This window comes from Pteropus alecto, unplaced genomic scaffold (genome assembly GCF_000325575.1).
Source record: "Pteropus alecto unplaced genomic scaffold, ASM32557v1 scaffold20, whole genome shotgun sequence".
NCBI lineage: Eukaryota > Metazoa > Chordata > Mammalia > Chiroptera > Pteropodidae > Pteropus > Pteropus alecto.
Genome location: NW_006436298.1, coordinates 21,559,902 through 21,581,977, shown reverse-complemented (window position 1 = coordinate 21,581,977; position 22,076 = coordinate 21,559,902). Strand labels below are relative to the sequence as shown.

Below are 22,076 nucleotides of genomic sequence, written 5' to 3'. Positions count from 1 at the left end.
TTATCCCAATTCTGGCTTACAGAAACATAAACAGTTTTAACACAAAATACTAATAAGAAATCTAAGATTTCAATATTTTAATTTAACCTCAGAATAATGAGTTGAGCTTCTTCCAAACTTATTAAAGTTGATCCTTCCTCATGTTATTGCTCCCACTGACTAGGTCAGATGCTGTCACTGCAGTTCCCAATGGGCAGAATCAAGAGCTCCTGGTTGAGCTGGTTCCCCAAGGCCTACCCTATGCTTACAGGTAAAGGAATATAAGAATTTATTCATTCATTCAACAAATATTTTTTGAGTACCTAATATGCACCAGGCCATCTGCCATACTCTGAAGGAAAAAACTGAAATAAACGACCCCTCTCCCCAAAAAATAGAATTCTTCCCTCTTAGACCTCACACACTAGTAAAAAAAGAGAACAAACAAGATTAAGGGGAGCACAGAATAAACAAACAAGTAAGGAGGATAATTCCATGTAGTGATGAAGGCTATGAAGAAAATAAAGTCAAGCAAAAGGACAGAGACAGGAGTGGAGTTCAGAGCTACTTTGGAGTAGATGGCCCGAAAAAATTTCTGAGGATGCGTCATTTAAGCTGAGAGCAGAAAGATACAAAGGAGCCATGGCAGAGAACTTTGGGTTGAAGGAATGCCAAAGACTTAAGACAGGAAAAAGCTTGACATAAGAAAGGGAAAACTCCAGGACCATGGGAATAGAGAATGAGGAAAACTAGTATATAGGCCAAATCAAGACGGGATTAGGCGGGGAAAGGAAAATGGGTTAATGACAACTCAAGATAACTAAGTCCCTGGATTTCAAACCATTAATGTAGTATAAAACAGAAAATTTCAGGTGGTGATTAATAGTTGATACTAAGCTAGGACTGATTGTGTAAAAAATCATCCCCTATTCTAAAAGGCATTTTAGAAAATATTTAGATAGTTAAAATTATTAAGTAATCAATATAAACTTGAGGACTGTGAAGGTTGTTGGGGTGAGGGGAGAAATAAGAGATTGAGTCCTGCTTGAGAAATCTACAACTGAACAGAAAATGCAGAGGATATACCACTGAAGAGTGTATTAAGGACCTTTGAAAACAAAATGTAACTAAGTACAAGTTAACATGAAACAAATTATATCAAGTGCAGATGAGAGAGTCAGAAACAAGTTAATTACTCAAGAACAGAGTGGGTGAATTTTATTTAGAATTTTGCAGTGTAGACTAGATGAAAGATTTGCTTGTAGAATGCTAGAAAAAGTCAAAGTAAGTTACCCCATGTGAAGCTAAAAGAAGTGTGCCAGTGTGAATTAAAAAAAAAAAATGGTTATTGTTTTTGGTAATCTATTTGCTGTGCAACAAATCATCATAGAATCTAATGGCTTAAGGCAATTTATTAGATGTTCTGTGGATTGACTGAGCTCTGCTGGGTGACACTTACTGGGTTCTTTCATGCAAGGGAGTAAGAAAATGGCTAAGGCTCGATTAGGCTGCTCATCCAAGATAGCAAGTATGCTGGCTCTGAGAGGGAGCTCAGAGATTCAATTGCAGTGCCTACAAGTGGCCTGTGTTGCTTGGGGTTCTAACAGCAGCAGCCTCTAATTTCTAACGGGGAATGTCTCATAGGTAAGCATTTCAAAAGAACAAGGCAGAAGTTAAGCTTTTTATTACCCAGCCTCAGAAGTCTCATAAGATCACTTTCACCACATTCTATTAGTCAAGCAAGTCACTAAGGTCAACCAATATTCAAGGGGAAAGAAATTAAACTCCACCCCTTAACACAAGTAGAACCATGTGTAAAGACCAGAATTCATAAAAGCAATCTTTTACTATCTACCACAGCCTACCCTTTAGCCACCAAAATTCATTCCCATCCCACTCATTCTCCCAAGACTCCCAACATCCTCAAACCACTATGTCATCAGGCTCAAGCTTGATCATATCATATCACTTAATTAAGTCCAGGTGCAGATATGCTCTTTTTTTTTTTTTTTTGAGTTCAAGCTTTTTATTTTTCAATTACAGTTGGTATTCAATATAACTGTATATTAGTTTTAGGTATACAGTATAGTGGTTAGGCACTTATATAATTAATTTATAAAGTGATTCCCCAGATAAGTATAGTACCCAGCTGGGTACCATATAGTTACTACATTATTGACTATATTCCCTAATCTGTACTTTATACACCTGTGACTATTCTGTAACTACTACTTTGTACTTCTTAATCCCTTCACCTTTTTACCCAGCCCCCCAACTTCCCTCCCATCTGGCAACAGTTTCTTCTCTGTATCTATAAGTCTGTTTCTGTTTTGTTTGTCCCTTTATTTTGTTCTTTATACCACATTTAAGTGACATCATGTGGTATTTGTCTTTCTCCGTCTGACTTATTTTATTTAGCATAATACTCTCTAAGTCTATCCACATTGTCACAAATAGTGAGATTTCATTATTTTTTATAGCTGAGTAATATTACATTGTATATATGTACTACTTTTTTATCCAATCATTTCTTGATGGGCAATTAGGCTGCTTCCATTTCCTGGATATTGTAAATAATGCTGCAATGAACATAGGGGTGCTGTGCATATGTCTTTTTAAATTAGTGTTTTGGATTTCTTAATATAAATACTCAGAAGTAGAATTGCTGGGTCATAAGGCAGTTCTATTTTTAATTTTTTGAAGAACTTCCATACTGTTTTCAATAGTGGCTGTATCAATTTCCAATCCCACCAACAGTACACAAGGGTTCCCTTTTCTCCACATCCTCACCAACACCTGTCGTTTGTTGATTTTTTTATGTTAGTCATTCTGACAGGTGTGAAGTGATGCCTCATTGTGGTTTTAATTTGCATTCCTCTGATGGTTAATGACATTAAGCATCTGCATCTTTTCATATGTCTATTGGCCATCCATATGTCCTCTTTGGAGAAACATCTATCCAAGTCCTCTGCCCATTTTTAATTGGATTTTTTTTTATTTTTGGTGTTAAGTTGTATGAGTTCTTTATAAATTTTGGATAATTAACCCCTTATGGGACGTATGATTGGGAATTACCTTCTCCCATTGTCTTTTAATTTTGTTATGGTTTCCTTTGATGTGCAAAAACTTTTTACTTTGATGTAGTCCCATTTGTTTATTTTTCTTTTATTTCTCTTGCCTGAGGAGATATATCAGAAAAAAAATATTATTAAGAGCAATGGTAGAGAGCTTACCCAAATGTTTTCTTATAAGAGTTCTACGGTTTCAGGTCTTACATTTAAGTCTTTAATCCATTTTGAGTTTATTCTTGTATATGGTATAAGGAGGTGGTCTAGTTTCATTTTTTTTCATGTACCTGTCCAGTTTTCCCAACACCATTTATAGAAACACTGTCTTTACCCCATTGTACATTCTTGCTTCCTTTGTCATAGATTGACTGTTTAGGTGTAGATATATGTTTGGGCTCTCTTTTCTGTTCCTTTGATCTATGTGTCTCTTTTTATGCTAGTACCAAAGCCTTGTAGTATAGGTTTGATAACAGGTAACATGATAACTCCAACATTGTTCTTCTTTCTCAAGAATGCAGTGGCTATTCATGGAATTTTGTGGATCCATATTAATTTTAGAATTATTTGCTCTAATTCTGTAAAAAAAAAAAAATGTCATTGGTCTCTTAATAGGGATTACACTGAATCTACAGATTGCTTTAAGTAGTATGGACATTTTAATGATGTCAGTTCTACCTATCCATGAGCATATTTCCTTCCATTTATTTGTATCTTCTTCAATTTCTTTCTTCAATGTTTCATAACTTTCTGAGTACAGGTCTGTTACCTCCTTGGTTAAATTTATTCCTAGGTATTTTATTGTTTTTGATGAAATTCTAAATAGGATTGTTTTCATAATTTCTCTTTCCGATGGTTCATTATTGGTGAATAAAAATGAAACTGATTTCTGAATATTAATTTTGTATCCTGCTACTTTACTAAATTCATTAACAGTTCTATCAGTTTTTTGGTGGACTCTTTAGTGTTCTCTATATATAGTAGCATCTCATCTGCAAATAATGACAGCTTTATTTCTTCCTTTCAAATTTGGATGCCTTTTATCTCTTTTTCTTGTCTGACTGCCATACACCTAGGAGTTGTAATACTATGTTGAATAAAAGTGATGAATGAACATCCTTCTCTTGTTCCTGATCTTAAGGAAAACACTTTTATATTTTCCCTATTAAGTGTGATGTTGGATGTGGATTAGTCAAAGATGGTCTTTTTGATGTCGAGGTATTCTCCCTCTATTCTCACTTTGCTGAGAGTTTTTATCATAAATGAATGCCGAATTTTGTCAAATGGTTTTTTTCTGCATCTAGTGATATGACCACATAATTTTTATACTACATTCTGTTTATATGGTGTATCACCTTAATTAATTTGTAGATATTGAACCAAACCTCCATCCCTGGAATAAATCCCAGTTGGTCATGCTGTATGATCTTTTCAATGTATTACTGAATTCAGTTCGCTAACTTTTTTTTTTTTTTTTGGAGAATTTTTGGATCTCTGTTCATCAGGGATATCAGCCTATAATTTTCTCTTTTTGGTAATGTCTATGTCTGTTTTAGAATCAGAGTAATGATGGCCTCATAAAATGAGGTTGGGAGCCTCCCATCCTCTTGAATTTTTTGGAATAGTTTGAGAAGAACAGGTATTTATTCTTCTTTGAATATTTGATAAAATTCACCTGAGAATCCATTGAGTCTAAGACTTAGTTTGTCGGCAGTTTTTTTTTTTTTATTTCTGCTTCAATTTCATTAGTAGTAATTGATCTGTTCAGATTTTCTGTTTCTTCTTGATTCATTCTTAAAAGAGTACATGTTTCTGGGAATTTACCCATTTCTTCCAGATTGATCAATTTGTTGACATATAATTGTTCATAGTATTTTCTTATAATCCTTTGTATTTCTGGGGTGTCAGTTGTCGTCATCTTTTATTTCTGATTTTATTTAATTGAGCCCACTCCCTTCTTGATAAGTGTAGTTAAAGGTTTATCAATTTTATCTTTCCAAGGATAACCTCTTGGTCATTGATATTTTGTTTTGGGCTTTTTTTTCAGACTCATTTATTTCTGCTCTGATTTTTATTATTCCCTTCCTCTACTCACTTTGGGCTTTGTTTGTTGTTCTTTTTTCAGTTGAATGGCTTATTTGAGATTTTTCTTCTTTCTTAACATAGGCCTATACTGCTAAAAATTTCCCTCTTAGTACTCCTTTTGCTGTATCCCATAGATTTTTGGGTCTTCGTGTTTCATATTTATTTGTCTCAAGGTCATTTTTTATTTCTTCCCTGATCTCGTTGTTAACCCATTTGTTGTTTAGTAGTATGTTATTTAGCCATGTGTTTGTGTGTTTTTCAGTTCCTTGCTTGCAATTGATTTTTTGTTTCATACCACTGTGATCAAAGAAGATGCTTGATATAATTTCAATTTTCTTAAATTTAGTGAGACTTGTTTTGTCACTAGCATGTGGTCTACCTTGGAAATTGTTCCATTTGCACTTGAGATACATATTTTTTTTCCTTCTTTGGGGTGAAATGCTCTAAAAATATGAAACAAATCTGTTTGTTCTAATGTGTTATTTAAAACTACTGTTTGTTGATTTTCTGTCTGGAAGATCTGTCCAGTAGGGTGTAAAGTCCCCTACTATGACTATATTACTGTCAATCTCTCTCGTTATGTCAGTCAACATTTTCTTTATATATTTAGGTGCTATATTGGTTGCATAAATGTTTACTAGGGTTATGTCATCTTGTTAGATTGATCCCTTTATCATTATATAATGTCCTTCTTTGCCTCTTATTATAGCCTTTGTTTTAAAGTCTATTTTGTCTGATAAGTATTGCTACCCTAGCTTTTTTATCATTTCTATTTGCATAAAATATCTTTTTCCATCCCTTTACTTTCAGTCTGTGTGTGTTTCTGTGTTTCTCGATCTGAAGTGGGTCTCTTGTAGACAGCATATGTATTGGTCTTGTTTTTTATCTATTTGGCTATCATATATATTTTGATTAGCGCATTTAATTCATTTACATTTAAAGTGATATTGATAGGTACCTAGTTAATGCCATTTTATTGTTCATATTTATTATCTCCTACCCTTTCTTCTTCTTAAAGAAGTCCATTTAACATTTCTTGCAATACCAGTTTGGTGATGATGAATCCTTTAGCTTTTAGCTTTTTCTTATCTCACCTTCAATTTAATTGACAGCCTTGATGGGTTGAATAGTCTTGGTTGTGGGTCCTTGTTTTTCATCACTTTGAATATTTTGTACCAATCCCTTCTGGCCTGCAAAATTTCTGTTAAGAAATCAGTTGACAGTCTTATGAGAGCTCCCTTGTAGATAACCAGCTGTCTTTCTCTTGCTGCTTTTAAGATTCTCTTTTTCTTTAACCTTCGTTATATTAATTATTATGTGTCTTAGTGTGGGCCTGTTTGGGTTTATCTTGTTTGGGACTCTGCATTTCCTAGACTTGTATGTCTACTTTCTTGATCAGGTTCAGAAAGTTTTCCATCATTAGTTCTTCAAATAGTTTCTCAATCTTATGCTTTCTCTCTTTTCCTTCTGGTGCCTCTACAATGCAAATGTTGTTACACTTGACGTTGTCCCCTAAGTTCCTTAAACTTTTGTAATTTTTTTATTTTTTTCTTTTCGCTGTTTCTGTGGGTGTTTTTTCTGCCACCTTATAATCAGAGTTGCTGATTTGATTCTCTGCTTCATCTAATTTGCTATTGATTCCGTCTAATGTATTTATTTCGGTTATTGTATTCTTTATTTCTTTTTTTATGGTTTTTATGTCTTTTATTATGCTTACTATCTCTGCTGAAGTTTTCACTAAGTTCTCTGAACATCTTTATAACTAGTGTTTTGAACTCTGAAGCTGGTAGATTGCTTGCCTCTGTTTCATTTAGTTATTTCTTTGGAGTTTTCTCCTGTCATGTCCTGTTTTCTCCTGTTTATTTAGCTAGCCAAGGAATGTGAGTTTATTTGGGACATGTTTCTTTTCTCTTCATTTTGGCTGCCTCTCTGTGCTTGTTTCTATGTATTAGGTAGATCCTCTATGTCTCTCAGTCTCATCAGATAGTTTTATGGAATAGGTATCCTGTGGGGCACAGTCTCCTTCATCACCTGAGACAGATGTTCCAAGTGTGTCCCTTATGTGGGTTTTGTGTCCTCTTGTTGTAGTTGAGCTTTGATTGCTGTTGGCATGTCAGTGGGTGGGACTGACCCTCAGGCTGACTAGCTGTGAGGGTCAGCAATGACTATAACATATAAGTTACTGTGTGGGGCTGACCTCACAGAGCAGGATTCATCCCAGCAGGTTCTGGTGCTTGCCAAAACCACCTTCTGGGTGTGCCACTTGTGTGGCTTTAAGCTGGTGCTCTGATGTGGTCTGAAGCCAGCTACTGGCTGTGTTGATTCTGGGGCCTCTTGGGAGGGGCTCTGGTACAGGCCAAGGTCAACTGCTACCTGTGACTGGCCTGGGACTACCTGGTAGGAGTTACTAAGTGATCAGCAGTTGGTAACTGCCTGTGCTGGATCTGGAGGCACGTGGGCTAGGCCTCGCTGAACCAAAGCCAACTGCCACCAGCAGCTGGGCAGCTCAGCAATTGATACAGGGCACCCCAAGGCCTGCCACCTCTTGCCAGCTGCCTATAAAACTCAGCTGCTGAAAGAGCCTTGGGCAGTATTTGAGCTGAGTGATGCAGTGTCTCCAGGAGTCACCAGGGTGGGATGAGTGGTGTTCATCAGGTTAATGCAGATTCAAATTTGGCACAAGTACTGAGCCTGGATTTGACCCACGGGCTGAAGCTTGATATATAAATTGTTGGTTGGCTAACTGGACCCATACAGGAGGGCAAGGAGAGCTGGGAGAGGCAGGCCACTGGACTGGTGGATAGATATTTAATAAGCTCAGGTTTAGTTCTTCAAGTATAGTTCCTATTAACTGAAGAGACAAATTATCTGTCACATCCACATCACACAATGGTGAGAAGGCATAAGATAACTGAAATAGATATTCCTCTTCACAGAGACAAAATAAAAGCACACAGCAGGTCCACAACAGTTCTGAAATCCATTCAAACATATGTCACCAATTATTTGTTATGGCACAGTCCTGTTTCCTAAGAATGATTCATTGGCGCTTTTGGCTGCTACCTCTGAGATCTTAGTTCTGCTCTCTGAGTCAACCCTCTTTCCCCATTAGACAAGTCATCCTTGTAATTAGTTTTTTTCAGCTTGCTTTCTGCAGGTTAGGGAAACAAAAACTTCTTATCATTTTGTACTATCGTATTCCTTTCATTCCAAGTTTCTATAATTCCTTTTAAAACTTGTGGGCTTCCTGTGTGTCTAATTGTAATCCATTCCATTCAACAAAAGTCACATCCCAATTTCTTCCAAAAAAAAAAAAAAATACTTGGCCTAAGCATTAATGTCCTGTGGGACAATGCCCTTAAGATACTTGGAAGTTTTGTTTTGTCTAGTCAAGAGTCTTCAGGGGCTCTATTTTTAGCAGAAAGGGCATACCCAAATATTCTTAGAAGTCCTGTTAAGCATACTTTTACATTTTTTCAGGTTACAACAAAAGGTCTTACAGGCAGACTCTTGAGATCTTTACCATACTGAATTTGATCTTTACTCTGATGGCATCATTGACTAGGAGAATTTTTTTTAGGAGGCTAAAGAAGAGAAACTTTTTTTTAACACAGAAAATCCTAACTTCCTTATATTTCCTCTAATTTTTCTCGAAACTGTTCCTTTGATTTCTCTAAATTTTATGCAGAACAGTTGCTTCTTGAGTCCATATCTCTCTTCTCATTTTATTTTCGCACCAGCACTAAAAAAACTACTTGGCAATGTGTAAATCTACTCACTAGATTCATAAGTTCATTAGGTACATATATCAGAGTGTATGCTGTTTCACTTTTACCCCCAAATCTTATTCACATTTCTGTTGTGGCAACTCTAACCCAGAACCATACAAGGAAAAGTGAGAAACAGACAAAGCTTAGCTGATACAGTACAAAACCACCACATTTACAGAAGTAGCAAAAATGATGTTCCCCCCTTTCTTATAAGCTTATCCCTCTTTTTCTACAAACACTGCAAAAATTAAAAGAAAATAAATAAAAGCTTCATATTCTATAACAAATTGTGAGTATTCTTAACATGTCAATTATTGTTATGAAGACAAAACTATTAACAGTTCTTACATTATGTAGTAACCTACTACCTTCTTGTGCACGTGTAAAATCTTTCCCTTAATTTCTTCTTACCCCTCAGGCCTGACTGCCCTCTAGTCAGAGTAACTTCATCAGTTATTATTCTATTTATATAATTATAAATGTTTGTTTAAATGAAATTTAATCAATACAGAAAAGCATAATGAGAGCAAACATTATTAGAAATTTCACAGCACTGCAACATCTACTGTTAACACTTTAGTGACCACTGTCTCATTGTTCTCTTTATGCATATGTATACACACACATTTCTACATCTTTCAAGGTATTTTTCATTGAGAATTTTCTTTCTTCCTTCTTTCTTTCCTTCCCTCCTTCGTTCCTTCCTTCCCTCCTTCCTTCTCTCCTTCCTTCCTTCCTTTCTTTCATAATGTGTTTGTTTTCCTTGACTTCCTTTTACCTTTCTATAAGTTACCACATCTCCATCAAGTTAACTGGTATAAGAAACCTCGAATAAAGTTTTCTGTGGCTTTCACTTTGTTGCGGGGAGAGAAGGGTGGTCGGTATAGTTTCTCATGGTTTATCTTTATTTTTTGAAGATCTCTCCAACTCAACTAATAAAAGATAGTTAATAACTTTTTTCAATAAATTCATAATATATAAACCCCTACTCATGTTGGAATTTGTATCTTGTATATGATAAAAGAAATTAAGAGCCCATTTTTACTTTCTTCAAAATGAACACCCAGTTGTATTAACACTATTTATGAAATGAAACATGTATCCTCCTCCAAAATTGCCATATATTAAATCTCTCATATACTGGCTTGAGCTCTCTATTTTACTCTTCCAATATCATAGTGTTTATTAGTAATGGATTAATGTTTTAATATATATTGAAACAAATTTATTCTCACTATTCATCATTTCCTAACCTTCTTGGCTACTTTTGTGGTTCATTCTTTTGTATTCAAAAAGTCAGTACCATTTTATCCAATATATTTTAAAATACTGAGATTCCAGTTAGAATTACATCAAATGTATGTATTGGTTTGCCATTATCGACATTTTGTGTCATTGAGTCTTCCCAACCAAGAGCATATTATCTTTCAAATTGGTTAATGGACTTCAACAGATGTTATAGTTTTCTGCATAAAGATGTCATTTCCTTCTCTGTAAGTTTATCTCTAATATTTCATTATTTCCCTACTGAATGGCAGTAAAGAGCAAATAAGCCTAAATCACAAACTTGATGTTTAGCTCCTGGATAATTAGCATGGACTATGACTAAGTTTTCAAGCAGAATTATTTTACAGAGCTGAGCTAGTGAGATTCCTACATTAACAAAGTCAAGGTCACAGGGCAGCCCCCTTGTAGAACAGTTACATCAGGCTGGCAAAAAGTAGGAGTGAACCACAGCAAATCCACAGTCACTAAGAGACAAAAGAAAAAAAAATGCGCATACTACTTATCCTTTGAATTTGATTGAAACATTTTATAAGGAGCAACTGATTAATATACATATATGCAGATGTATATGTGTGTATAGCTTTCATGGTTAAATGGTTTAAAATAAAATGTGACTAGCGGCAAAATCCAATCTGCAAATGTATAAACCACCCTCTGTTTACACTTCACACAAACTGCCTCTTCAGCAAACTGCTTCTGTCTTAATCAGAGGTTACAAGTAACATTAGTAATGAAAGAAAAATGTTGGTTCTCCACTCTAGATATCAACTTCATTTTTTTTTTTAAATTTTATCCTGAAAAGTCAAAAATGCAATCATTTTATTTGGTTATTTTATTTGGTTATTCTATAATCAAGAACACTAATCTTTTGAGAGACAGTACAACAGGAAGGCGAACAGTGTGTGAATTTTACTGACTGTTCTTTATGGTAATTGGGCTGTAGCTACAATCACTGTATTCTAATTTCGAGACAAATACAAAAACAGATCAATTGGTTAGCTGAATAGTTTTGTATATCCTTGAATACCAAATTACCTTTTGACTTTCCTATTAGAGTATTATAGGGTTGGGATGAACTTTAGTGTCTTATATCTCAGAGATTAAACTCTATTCGCTTTTATTATGTATCTTTCCAATAAACATGCTATCCAACCAAAGTTTAGTTAAGGGGCGGGTAAGCTAGACAGCTGCCAAGGGTGTCAGGCCATCATAGACATCAAAAAATCCCTCAAATAAATTGAAAATACAGCATCAGGCAACTGAGGTTTTATACATGATTCCTTATATAACTATCAACTTATATAAGAAGTAATATAAAAATATGAGTGTACTTTTTGGAATATATATGAAAAAAACATTTTTTTCTGAAATATACATTTTTCAAATATTTTCTGGATATATATCTAGAAATATATATTATGTATATTATTCACAATCCCTACTGCTCTTTATGGAAAATATATCCTTTATTTAAAAAAAAAAAAACTCAGTCATTATAATGGCTTTCAACACACTTGAGGAAAATATTATGTTGTAGACAGAGGCAGTGGTGAAATTCTAAATATTTACTAACCAATACAGCAAGCACTTCAGCTTACCAATGCTTCTTTCTCTGGGGAAAAAAAAAAAATAAGGAGAGCTAATACATCTATGTCTTTGTCTCTAGACTAAATATTCCCATGACTTTCAGAACTGGCTTCATTAGCATGGTTTCAAATCCTCTTCCAATGCTGGTTCTTCTCCTTCTCCACCAAAGCTACAGTCCTCATGGATAAAGACAACAGTCCATATGTGCTCCCACCAACAGGGCAACAGCAGCATGACCACCTCTTTCTTTATACCATACTTTTAAAAGACTTGAAAACTGCACTAGCTTCTTTGGCAGGTTCATCATCCTCATAAGGTCAACCTTATGAGTTACCTTTCTATAATCTTTTAATACTACCTTATTACATTCAAGGTTTATGTTAAAATACTTAATTAGAAAAACAGACACCTATTTTATGACTCTAATAAGAGATAACCTACTCCAAAATGCATGAATCAGAATCTCCTAATGTGTAACATATTTACTCTAAATGCTTAAATTAAAAAGAAGTGTATTACACTTAACAATTTAACATTTCCATGACTGCAAGAAGCAACTTTTCTACCAATGTTCATTTCTACTATGATGAGTGTATTACCATATCAACTCCTAGGAGTTAGCTGTGTCTATAACAGGCATCAGAAAATTAAATGTATAACTAATATTCAAAGAGACTGCAATAAAAATTAGTGTGGTAATTACCAATGTTGAAGGTGAAGAGTTTTAATCAAATCACCTTCTTAGGTCCCTATATTTTCATTTTAAAATGTGTTTGAGAAATCGCAGTGAAGGTTGCTGCTTTCAACATCAAATGCAAGTCTAATTAGTACCTTTTTACTGCAATTAATAACTGTTACACTCAGCATTCTTTAAATCAGTATACATAGGTTCTCCCTTGTTTTTTTCTCTTCATCTAACCCTTAACCTGCTGTGTTTGGCAACAGAGAAGAGTGTTCATTTTGTTTGGAAAAAATAATTGCAATTCGTACTGTCCAGGAGATTTCCTCACAACTAGACAGAGTAGATATTTGAAGAGACTTTCAATTCCCTCTATTGCTTATGTTATGGCTTTTAACAGATTCTGAAGGATACCATCAGTTTTCTAGGCTAGTACCTCAAAGCATTGCTCATATGAAATATGCTTTCCATCAGTGTTCTATTTACTCGATGATATAAATCTCCTTTTATCCTCCCATTGAGATGGGATTTCCAGAACCAAATAGTTTTCTTTGGTACTTTATAATTTTCTGGCTACATTTACACACTTTGGTATTTGTTAGAGATGATAATTATTACATGAGTGTTAAATCAACAAGCACTAGTTCATTTAATTAACCAAGATGATAAAGGAAAATCTTACTCATGCCCTGATACCTCAAAATAGTAAAAGAAAATGTATAATAGTGAAACAGAAAGAGCACTGGACTTGAAATCAGAAGACTTGAGCTGGAATCCTGATGTCTCTACTTATTTTACTACATATGGGATCCTGTACACGTTACTTAAACTCTCTAAGCCTCTGTTTCTTTATTTACAAGATCTTCAGTGAGTGTGTCAGCTAAACTCGATATAGCATGTGAGAAGAAACAGGGAGAGAAGGATGATTAAGAGATTTTAGGCCTAAGAAATTAAGTATGACTTTACTACTTACTGAGGTAAGGAAGATGGCAAAAAAAATATTGAGAGTTTGTTTTTTTTGACGTGGTATATTTGAAATATCTATACTATATCCAAGCAGAAATAATAAATAAGAAGTCTGATACAAAAGTCTAGAATTCAAGGAAAGGTATGAACTAACATGTTAATAATAATTACTTCTACCCACTATTCACCAAACATACTGGATGCTGTAGATAAATTATTTCTCAAGACAAACTTTTGCGTGCATGAGTATTTTTATCATAGTTATACTTTTCTAATAGTTAGCACAGTGTCTAGTTATGCAAGCTACTAAAATATTTTTTGAACGAATTTTCAAATGAAGATGTCAAGATTCAAAGAAACTTAGCCATAACTAGTAAGCAGCAGAACCAAGATTCAAGATTAAACTTTTTTCTAATTCTAAACGGTTATTCTTATCTAATATCTTCTTACATAATAACTATAAAGCAACTTCGCACTCATTAGTTTATTGAGTCTTCACGATAGTCATTTCTGATAGGAGCAGATGAGAGATAGAGGCTCAGAGAAACTGAGTGAGTGGTTTGATACTACTGTGCATTTTGTCACTTTTGCCAGGGCTTTCTATCACTCACAGCTAAAGACAGTTATATACACTGCTGGTAGGACTGCAAATTGGTACAGCCGCTATGGAAAACAGTATGGAGGTTCCTCAAAAAACTAAGAATCGATCCACCATATGATCCAGCAATCTCTCTACTGGGTATTTACCCCCAAAGACTTGAAAACTCATATCCAAAATGATATTTTCACACCGATATTCACAGCAGCATTATTCACGGTGGCCAGGACACGGAAGCAATGGAATTGTCCTATGATAGATGACTGGATAAAGAAGCTGTGGTACATATGTACAATGGAATATTACTTAGTCATAAGAAGAGATGAAATACAGCCATTTGCGATAACATGCATGGACCTTGAGATAATCACGCTAAGCGAAATAAGCCAGACAGAAAAAGTTGAAAACCACATGATATCATTTATATGTGGGATATAAACCAAAAGCAACAAACAAGACAAACAGAAACTCATGGATATGGACATTAGACTAGTGATTACTAGAGGGGAGGGGAGAGGGGAGAGGTAGATGGGGTAAAAGGGGTCAAATATGTGATGACAGAAAGAAATCTAAACTATGGGAGGTGAACACACAACGTAAATATATATATGCCTTACTGTTAAATTGTACACCTGAAACATTGGATTTCGTTAACCAATGTCACCAAAAAAATAATAATAATAAATTTATAAATAAATAAATCTGCTTTCAAAAAAAATTAAAAAATAAAAATAAATAAAGACAGTTACATAAGTTGACCATGCACAACCTTCTAACCTAAAGCTACTTATCATAGAAAACCTACTCCAGGTGTTTTCAAATACCTGAATAGATCACCTGATTGATTCACTGATTGAATCATATAAATTAATTAGTGCTGATATTTGGTTCTATGGCTTTGGTAGACACTGTAGTCAATCAAACTTCAAAACATTTTATCATAATGTGGCATAACGTGGCAAGATAATCTATAATAATAATCATTTGAGTATTTTCTTGCTTCTTTGAAAACCCAAAAGAATGAGAGATACTGTCCTCTTCCACCTACCAAAGAGGAAATGAATCTTGGCCTCCCAGAAGTCTGGAAACTCTCTTGCTGAAGTATAAAATTAACAGGGTTCCATTTGGAAATGCTTCTGCTTAGAGAAGCCATAGAATCTGGAGAGAAGAGTAGGGTGGATGGACGACAAATGGCTCTACTTGAGGCAAAAGGATAACTTCCCTGAGCCTGGAAAAATGGAAGGTATTTGGGTATGAGGAGTGCCCTGGACGAAGGGGAAGGTTTTGGAGTGGGCCTTGGGAGATGAGTTAGTGGGATATTCACTCTGCCTAGAATGTTCTTCTGCCAAGTAGTTACATGGCTAGTTCCATAGTTCATCTAGGCCTCTATTCACATGTCACAAACTTCAGGAGGCCCTGTCTTACCACCTAAAAATATCTACCTCCAACATCCCACTATTACCTTCTCTACCCTTACTTTGTTAAATATCAGATGTATGATCTCTAAAAACAGTGACATTTCCTGGTTCAAAAAGATTTTAACCAAGTTCCATAGTAGGAAGAATAAAGTGATTTGAACCTTGATCAACAATATTTCTGTGACTTTTAATGTTCTATTAAATCATATATTCATGATCTTTCTAAAATTTTCATTTATAACACATTTCATGCTTGCTTTTATAATATCCTGCTTAAAAGTAAAAGAATTTCTCTAGCCATGTTTATGCTACATTATTCATAAATATTTTGGTATGTAGGTAGTAAGGGCTAAGGCAGTGATGGAGCTAGAGTAGGAGAATAAGTGGTTCACGAAACCACTTTGAATCAGCTTACGCTTGGTGAAACTCCTTTTCTTTAGATAGGCTTCACATAAATTAATTAATCCTGATATTTGGAGCTGGGGCCTGTGGGAGGTAATTATGTTTAGATGAGGTTATGACGGGGACACCCTCACAATAGAATTAATATCTTAGAAGAAGAGGAAGAACTCTGTGTGTCTTCATGTTCATGCAATAAAGCAAGTCCATGTGAGGACATAACCAGAAGATAGCCATCTGCAAACCAGAAAGAGGGCTCCCACCAGACACTGAATCTGCCTTGATCTTGGACTTCCCAGCCTTTGGAACTATAAAAAACAAATGTTTGTTGTTCAAGCCACCCCGTCTATGGTATCTGTTATAGCAGCCCAAGTTGACTAAGACATCATGTTATACAAAGGCAGGAGAATTGTAAAGTTATTGATATCCATGATTATACACACAGAGACACATATACATGAACACAGAAAAATAAATGTCCCTATATGAAGGGAAGAGATAAATAAAGCAATTTGTATTTTTAAAAACTAAAAGAATCAACAAAATAACATACATAAGAAGAACACTGAAAGAAAAAAAAGATCTGGCATAAATCTAATTAATCATATCAGTATAGAGAGGTTCAGATTGGTTTTGGTAAACACAGGGTGGTTTTTGAGTGGAAAGTAAATAAGTGCACTGAGGTGCTGTACTAATCACATTTGTTCTAACATTGACCTTATAATAATTAAAAATTGACGCTTGCAACATAATACAGCTGTGCAATCATATTTAAACCTAATCATTTCATAGAGAGAGGAAAGCTGTACAAAAAGGTCAAAGACACTTTAATTTCATGACAGTAAATTTACTCTTTATTCCCAAAGTGAAAATGTCTAATTTCTAAAAGAGCAAACCAATAATTACTTATTATAAACCTATTTTAGTCAATACTTAATTTCTCTATATTGATTAGTGTTTAGACATTTAAAATGTACCCTACAGCAAGACTATGTGTTTACAATACTATTCTCCCTACTGATGTTTGTAAGTATTACAGGTATCGATTTAAGACATGTCTCAAAAATGCCAAACTTAATAGTAATCATATAAAAAAGGGTTTGACTCCTTTAAAACTGGAATTTAATTTTTAAATATTTGAATACTAGTGTCCTTAAAGGTCTCTGTATTACAATCGCTATTTCTGCCACTATATAATTTAATGATGGGTACTCGATTAAACTATGCATTATAATTCTCCTCTCCCAAAAGTAGTAGAGAGAGAAAATATATAAATGATCAACATTATCATTCACGACTGAAGAAAATGTTTTTTATTTTATGTACTTTTGATTGTAAAATAAAGACTGGGAAATTATTTCACCCTTAACTTGCATTCTGTGTAACTTAGAGCTCCTTGCAATAAAACAAAATGATGCTTCATCAGGATGTTACTGGGAGTACCAAGGCAATTTGCAAACTTTCTATCATTAAGTCTGAGTGTAACATCACTGTGAGGCAGGTATTAATATAACACTTCTCTCTTGAGGAGTTTGATGTATTTTACATAACTTTATTAACTCTTCTTAGAGCTTGGCAAAAAGGCTAAGATGTCTAACCATCTACCTCATTCACAAAACACACACAAAAATAAAAAAGATTGTATATAGCTACATATTTTAAATTCTCTTTTATTAGTAATCTGAAATTATGACCAAAGATAAGGTCAATTGGGTCACTCAATATATTTGGCTTTTGTTAGCACTGATGTTTTAACAGGTTTCAATTTCATAAATTTGAAGTCAAATTAAATACTTAAAAGATTATTAACCCCATGAATTATTGAGCAATACTGTTTCTGAAGATGGAAGAAATTTATGAGTAATAGTCAACTTTTCCCTTTATTAAAAACTGCAAAAGCAGGTTATGATCCTAGTAACAGGCATCACAATATCTTTAAATAAATCTATGCATCCCTTAGCAAGAGTGCAACTATGCACACATGGAGACAGCCTGAAGAGAGATATAAAGTGAAGGGCACAGAAATACTAACAATGTTTAACAGCTTACCAAGGGTCAACCACTATTTTAAAAAATCTACATGTATTAACTCATAAAATGGTGCAATATTATCCCCATTTTATGATGAGGAAACTGATGCTCAGAAAGCTGAGCCAGTCTTAGATCACAAAGCTACTAAGTGGTAGAGTAGGAATACAACCCAAGATATATGATTCCAAAGCTCGAGTTCTTAGCCAATGTTCTAGAAAGGAAGAAAAGCTGCCCTTAGATGCCCTGATCCATGGTATACCCCATCACAGAGTTCCAAGTCCATAATCCTTTTCCACTCCAATTGTAACATCTGTCATCTCACAGTCAATCTCAAAATCATCACTGAAGAATAAGTGCTCAAGTTTGTGTATTGTACTTTCAAAATATGGCACCAGAATTTAGAAGATGGTCACAAGGAGGTAGTTAGAAGTACAGACCTTGGTGTCAAACAGACTTCAACAGGCTATCACCAGGCAAGTTACTTCTATCCAAGCTTTATAAAATAAAGATCATGAAACTTGCCACCTGGTGCTATAATGATAATTAAAAAGGTTAATATTAAGTGCTTAAGACAGAGCCTCACATATAATAAGCACTCAAAAAGTGGTTGCCATTCAGCAGAGGAAACCATCAAAAAAACAAAAAGACAACTTACTGAATAGGAGACAATATTTGCCAATAATAAATCCCATAAGGGGTTAATATCCAAAATATATAAGGAACTCATACAACTTACCACCAAAAAGACACTCTGACTAAAAATGGGCAGAGGACCTGAATAGACATATCTCAAAAGAAGACACATAGCCAATAGACATATGAGAAGATGCAAATTAAAACCACAATAAGATATCACCTCATACCTGTCAGACTGGCTATCATCAAAAAAATCAACAAAAATGTGTTGGTGAGGATGTAGAGAAAAGAGAACCCTCATGGAACTGTAAAGTGGTGTAGCCACTATGGAAAACAGTGTGAAGGTTTCTCAAAAAATTAAAAATAGAACTACCATATCACCCAGCAACCCCAATTCTGGCTATTTATCCAAAGAAATCCCAAACACTAATTTGAAAAGATATATGTATCCCTATGTTCATTGCAGCATTATTTACAATAGCCAAGATATGGAAGCAACCTAAGTGTCCACCAATAGACAATTGGATAAAGAAGTGGTGCATACATACAATGGAATAGTACTAGGCCATAAAAAAGAACAAAATATTACCATATGCAACACATGGATAGACCTAGAGAGTATTATGCTAAGTGAAATAAGTCAGAGAAAGACAAATACCATATGATTTCATTTATATTTGGAATTTTAAAAACATAATAAATTAACAAACAAAACAGAAACAAACTCACAGATATAGAGAGCAAACCGATGGTAGCCAGGTGGGAGGAGGGTTGGGGGGATGGCTCAAAAAGGTCAAGGGATCAAGAGGTACAAATTGGCAGGGATGTAAAGTGCAGCATAGGGAATATAACCAATAATATTGTAATAATTTTGTATGGTGTGGGAGAGTGCTAGACTTATCAGGGGGAACACTTTATAAGTTAAATAAATGTCTGGCCACTATGCTGTAAAAAAAAAAAAAGTGTTACTATTATAGTAAGTTAATATAAATTTTTTTGAGCCATTCTCGAAACTGAAATTCAGAATCACACTACTGGTGGCAAACTGAACTGAACTGATTCTTTTATAAAATATGTGTTCTTGGCATTATGCATGATCTTGTTTGTTTAATTCTCAGAACAAACCTAGAATTAAAGTGTGGTTATGCCCACTTTTAAATTGGAAAATAAGCTTAGACATGTTGTTACTTGTCCATTATCCTGCCAGTAGAAATTAGATGATTAATCAATTAACTAACTAGATGTGTACCTAAAAGCAGATGAAAAGTACCAATAAGCAAGAAAATTATTTGAACAACTATCTCTAACTCAAAAAATTTGGAACTAAAAAGTTCCTAGACTGAAGTTCACATTATTTAGCTTTTACTGTAATTAGAGTAAAGCTCCACCTAGAAAGAGTAGTTAGAACAGAGATGATTAAGAGGAAAAATACTTCCCAAAAATATATCCCCCATGTCAAGCACACATCAGGTCCTTCTGCTACTTCTATCAAAGCTACCAAGGGAAAAAGGCTAAAGCAGGGCCAAGGTTAGGGTAGGAACTTCTGATAGTACTAGCGGGGAAACAGGTAAGAACTCTGCACTCACAGGCTGGGGCTCCAGGGGAAAGAGGTTAAGACTGTGGCACTGTAAAGTAGATTTGTTTCAAATAAGCCTCACCTGCATCCAAATATCCTGTAGAAGTAGGCTTCTGGTCTATTCACAGAAATCTGCAGAAAAAAGGAAAATTGTATTACTCTTTCACTGACCTCCTGCCTGAACCTTAAGCTACCACTATTCCCTAAATTGCAAATGTTGTAGTTATACAAAATAGACACCTCATGTTGAATTAGAACACTATTTTCTCTATTTAATGCATTCAAAAAGGTTATGTCATTTGCATAATATCTGCTATATATAAGAAAATTATTTAGCACTTTCACTTAAAGAACATGATTCAGAACTGATTCCAATATATACATTATTTCCACAATAACTTTAAAGAAAACAGATTTAAGGAAAAGAATGGAATTTCCTCTTTCATTGGCCAATATACAAGCCCATATGGAAAATATAGCAGATATCAAAGTAGTCATATATTAAAAGAAACACGAGCTCAATTATAAGGGCTCTGCTTATACAGATGTGGAAAAGAGTGGGAAAAAATACTTGACCCATATGTCAACAACAAATATAATTAAAAATATATTCATATTATACCAAGAACATATAAGATCGTGTGTTCCACTATCAATTATCAGGCAGCACCCAACCTAACCATTTCTTCTATGTTTAGAATATATGACCTCTCTCAATAATTCATTCTAACTTTTAACAATTGCCCTATTAAAGTAAATCTTTTTTATATAATTTAAATCACTCATATAATAGGATAGAAACACCTAGAATGATGCTAAGCACATACAAGTAACTCCACAAACATTTGTTGATGAGATGGTGATTCCAGCCTATTTCTCTTTTCTCTGACCTTAGTGGAGACAGGAGAAATGCTTAGATAGGAACACTGGCAAAATGGTTAGAAATAAGAGGAAGTTGATTAGAGACAACTGCAGGGTAGGACTGAAGAAGAAAACAGCACAGAATGACTCACTGTGCCCTAGTACACTGTGATCTTAAAAGACATAGCCAGCCACCAACCAGAACTTGCTAAAGCATATACACAGAAAATCTATTGCCCTCTTGCTTTCCCACTTACTCCCATGCAAATAACTCCCAAATCAATCAATCTCTCTCTCTCTCTAACCCTGTCTTCTCCCAGAGTTCCAATTCCATTTATGTAACTGTATAATTGTATTGGGTGGTAGCATGGAAGGCATCTTTGGTAAGATCTAGTGAAAAGAACCATTATGAGTTGTGAACATTCTAGTGTGAGAAGTACTAACGTTAACAAGGAAAAATTTATTTGTCTTGCAGATTCTTCAGTCTCCTGAATCTTACTGGAGAAATTTAAGTAGGTGACTGGTTTAGAGCAGGACTCTCCGGTAATAGAATGGACTTTTTATCCTCAGCAATAAAAGATCCAACAAAGGGACTAAATTTAGATACTCTGACAGCACCTCAAACTCAAAATTTCTAAAATTAAACTTCCTAAAGAACTAGTTTCTGCGGACTTCCTTGTTTGTTAAGAATACACTTGTTCTCTCGGGCTCTAAACATGAGTCATCTTGCCTCACTCCTCACCCACCTCCATCATATCTAATTAAACATCAAGTCAAATCTGTTTTTTCTTCAGCACTTTTTTACAACCCTCTGCTGCTTTCTTTTCCCACTGCTTCATCTCTAATTTGGTTTTGACCTCATACTTGGCTCCTTGACTATAGCCCCTTGACTCTTCTGAACAGTTCATCTGGCAAGTAGCTTCTGCTTTGAGTTTGAGCTCTGCTTTGATTAGGTCACTATTCTTATCAGAAATAGTCTATGGGTCCCTCTTGTCTGCTGTACAAAAATATCCCAAGCTTCTTTCAAATACACCCCAAACTGCCTTCGGTCTTACCTTCTCCTATCTTTTTGGGCACCAGCCATGCTGGCTATAATCCCACTCCCCACCTCACTCTACTGCCCTAACTCTGTCATTTCT

The 22,076-nt window shown here is 34.8% G+C and overlaps 1 long non-coding RNA gene across 1 annotated transcript in view; it reads right to left on the bottom strand.

The window, feature by feature from the left end:
• Positions 1 to 22,076, bottom strand: part of LOC112480624 — a 128,272-nt gene that overhangs the window by 44,745 nt on the left and 61,451 nt on the right. Inside the window, exon 3 of the long non-coding RNA XR_003046704.1 lies at positions 20,159 to 20,208. This is a non-coding gene — a long non-coding RNA (uncharacterized LOC112480624). The remainder of the gene's footprint in view (positions 1 to 20,158; positions 20,209 to 22,076) is intronic.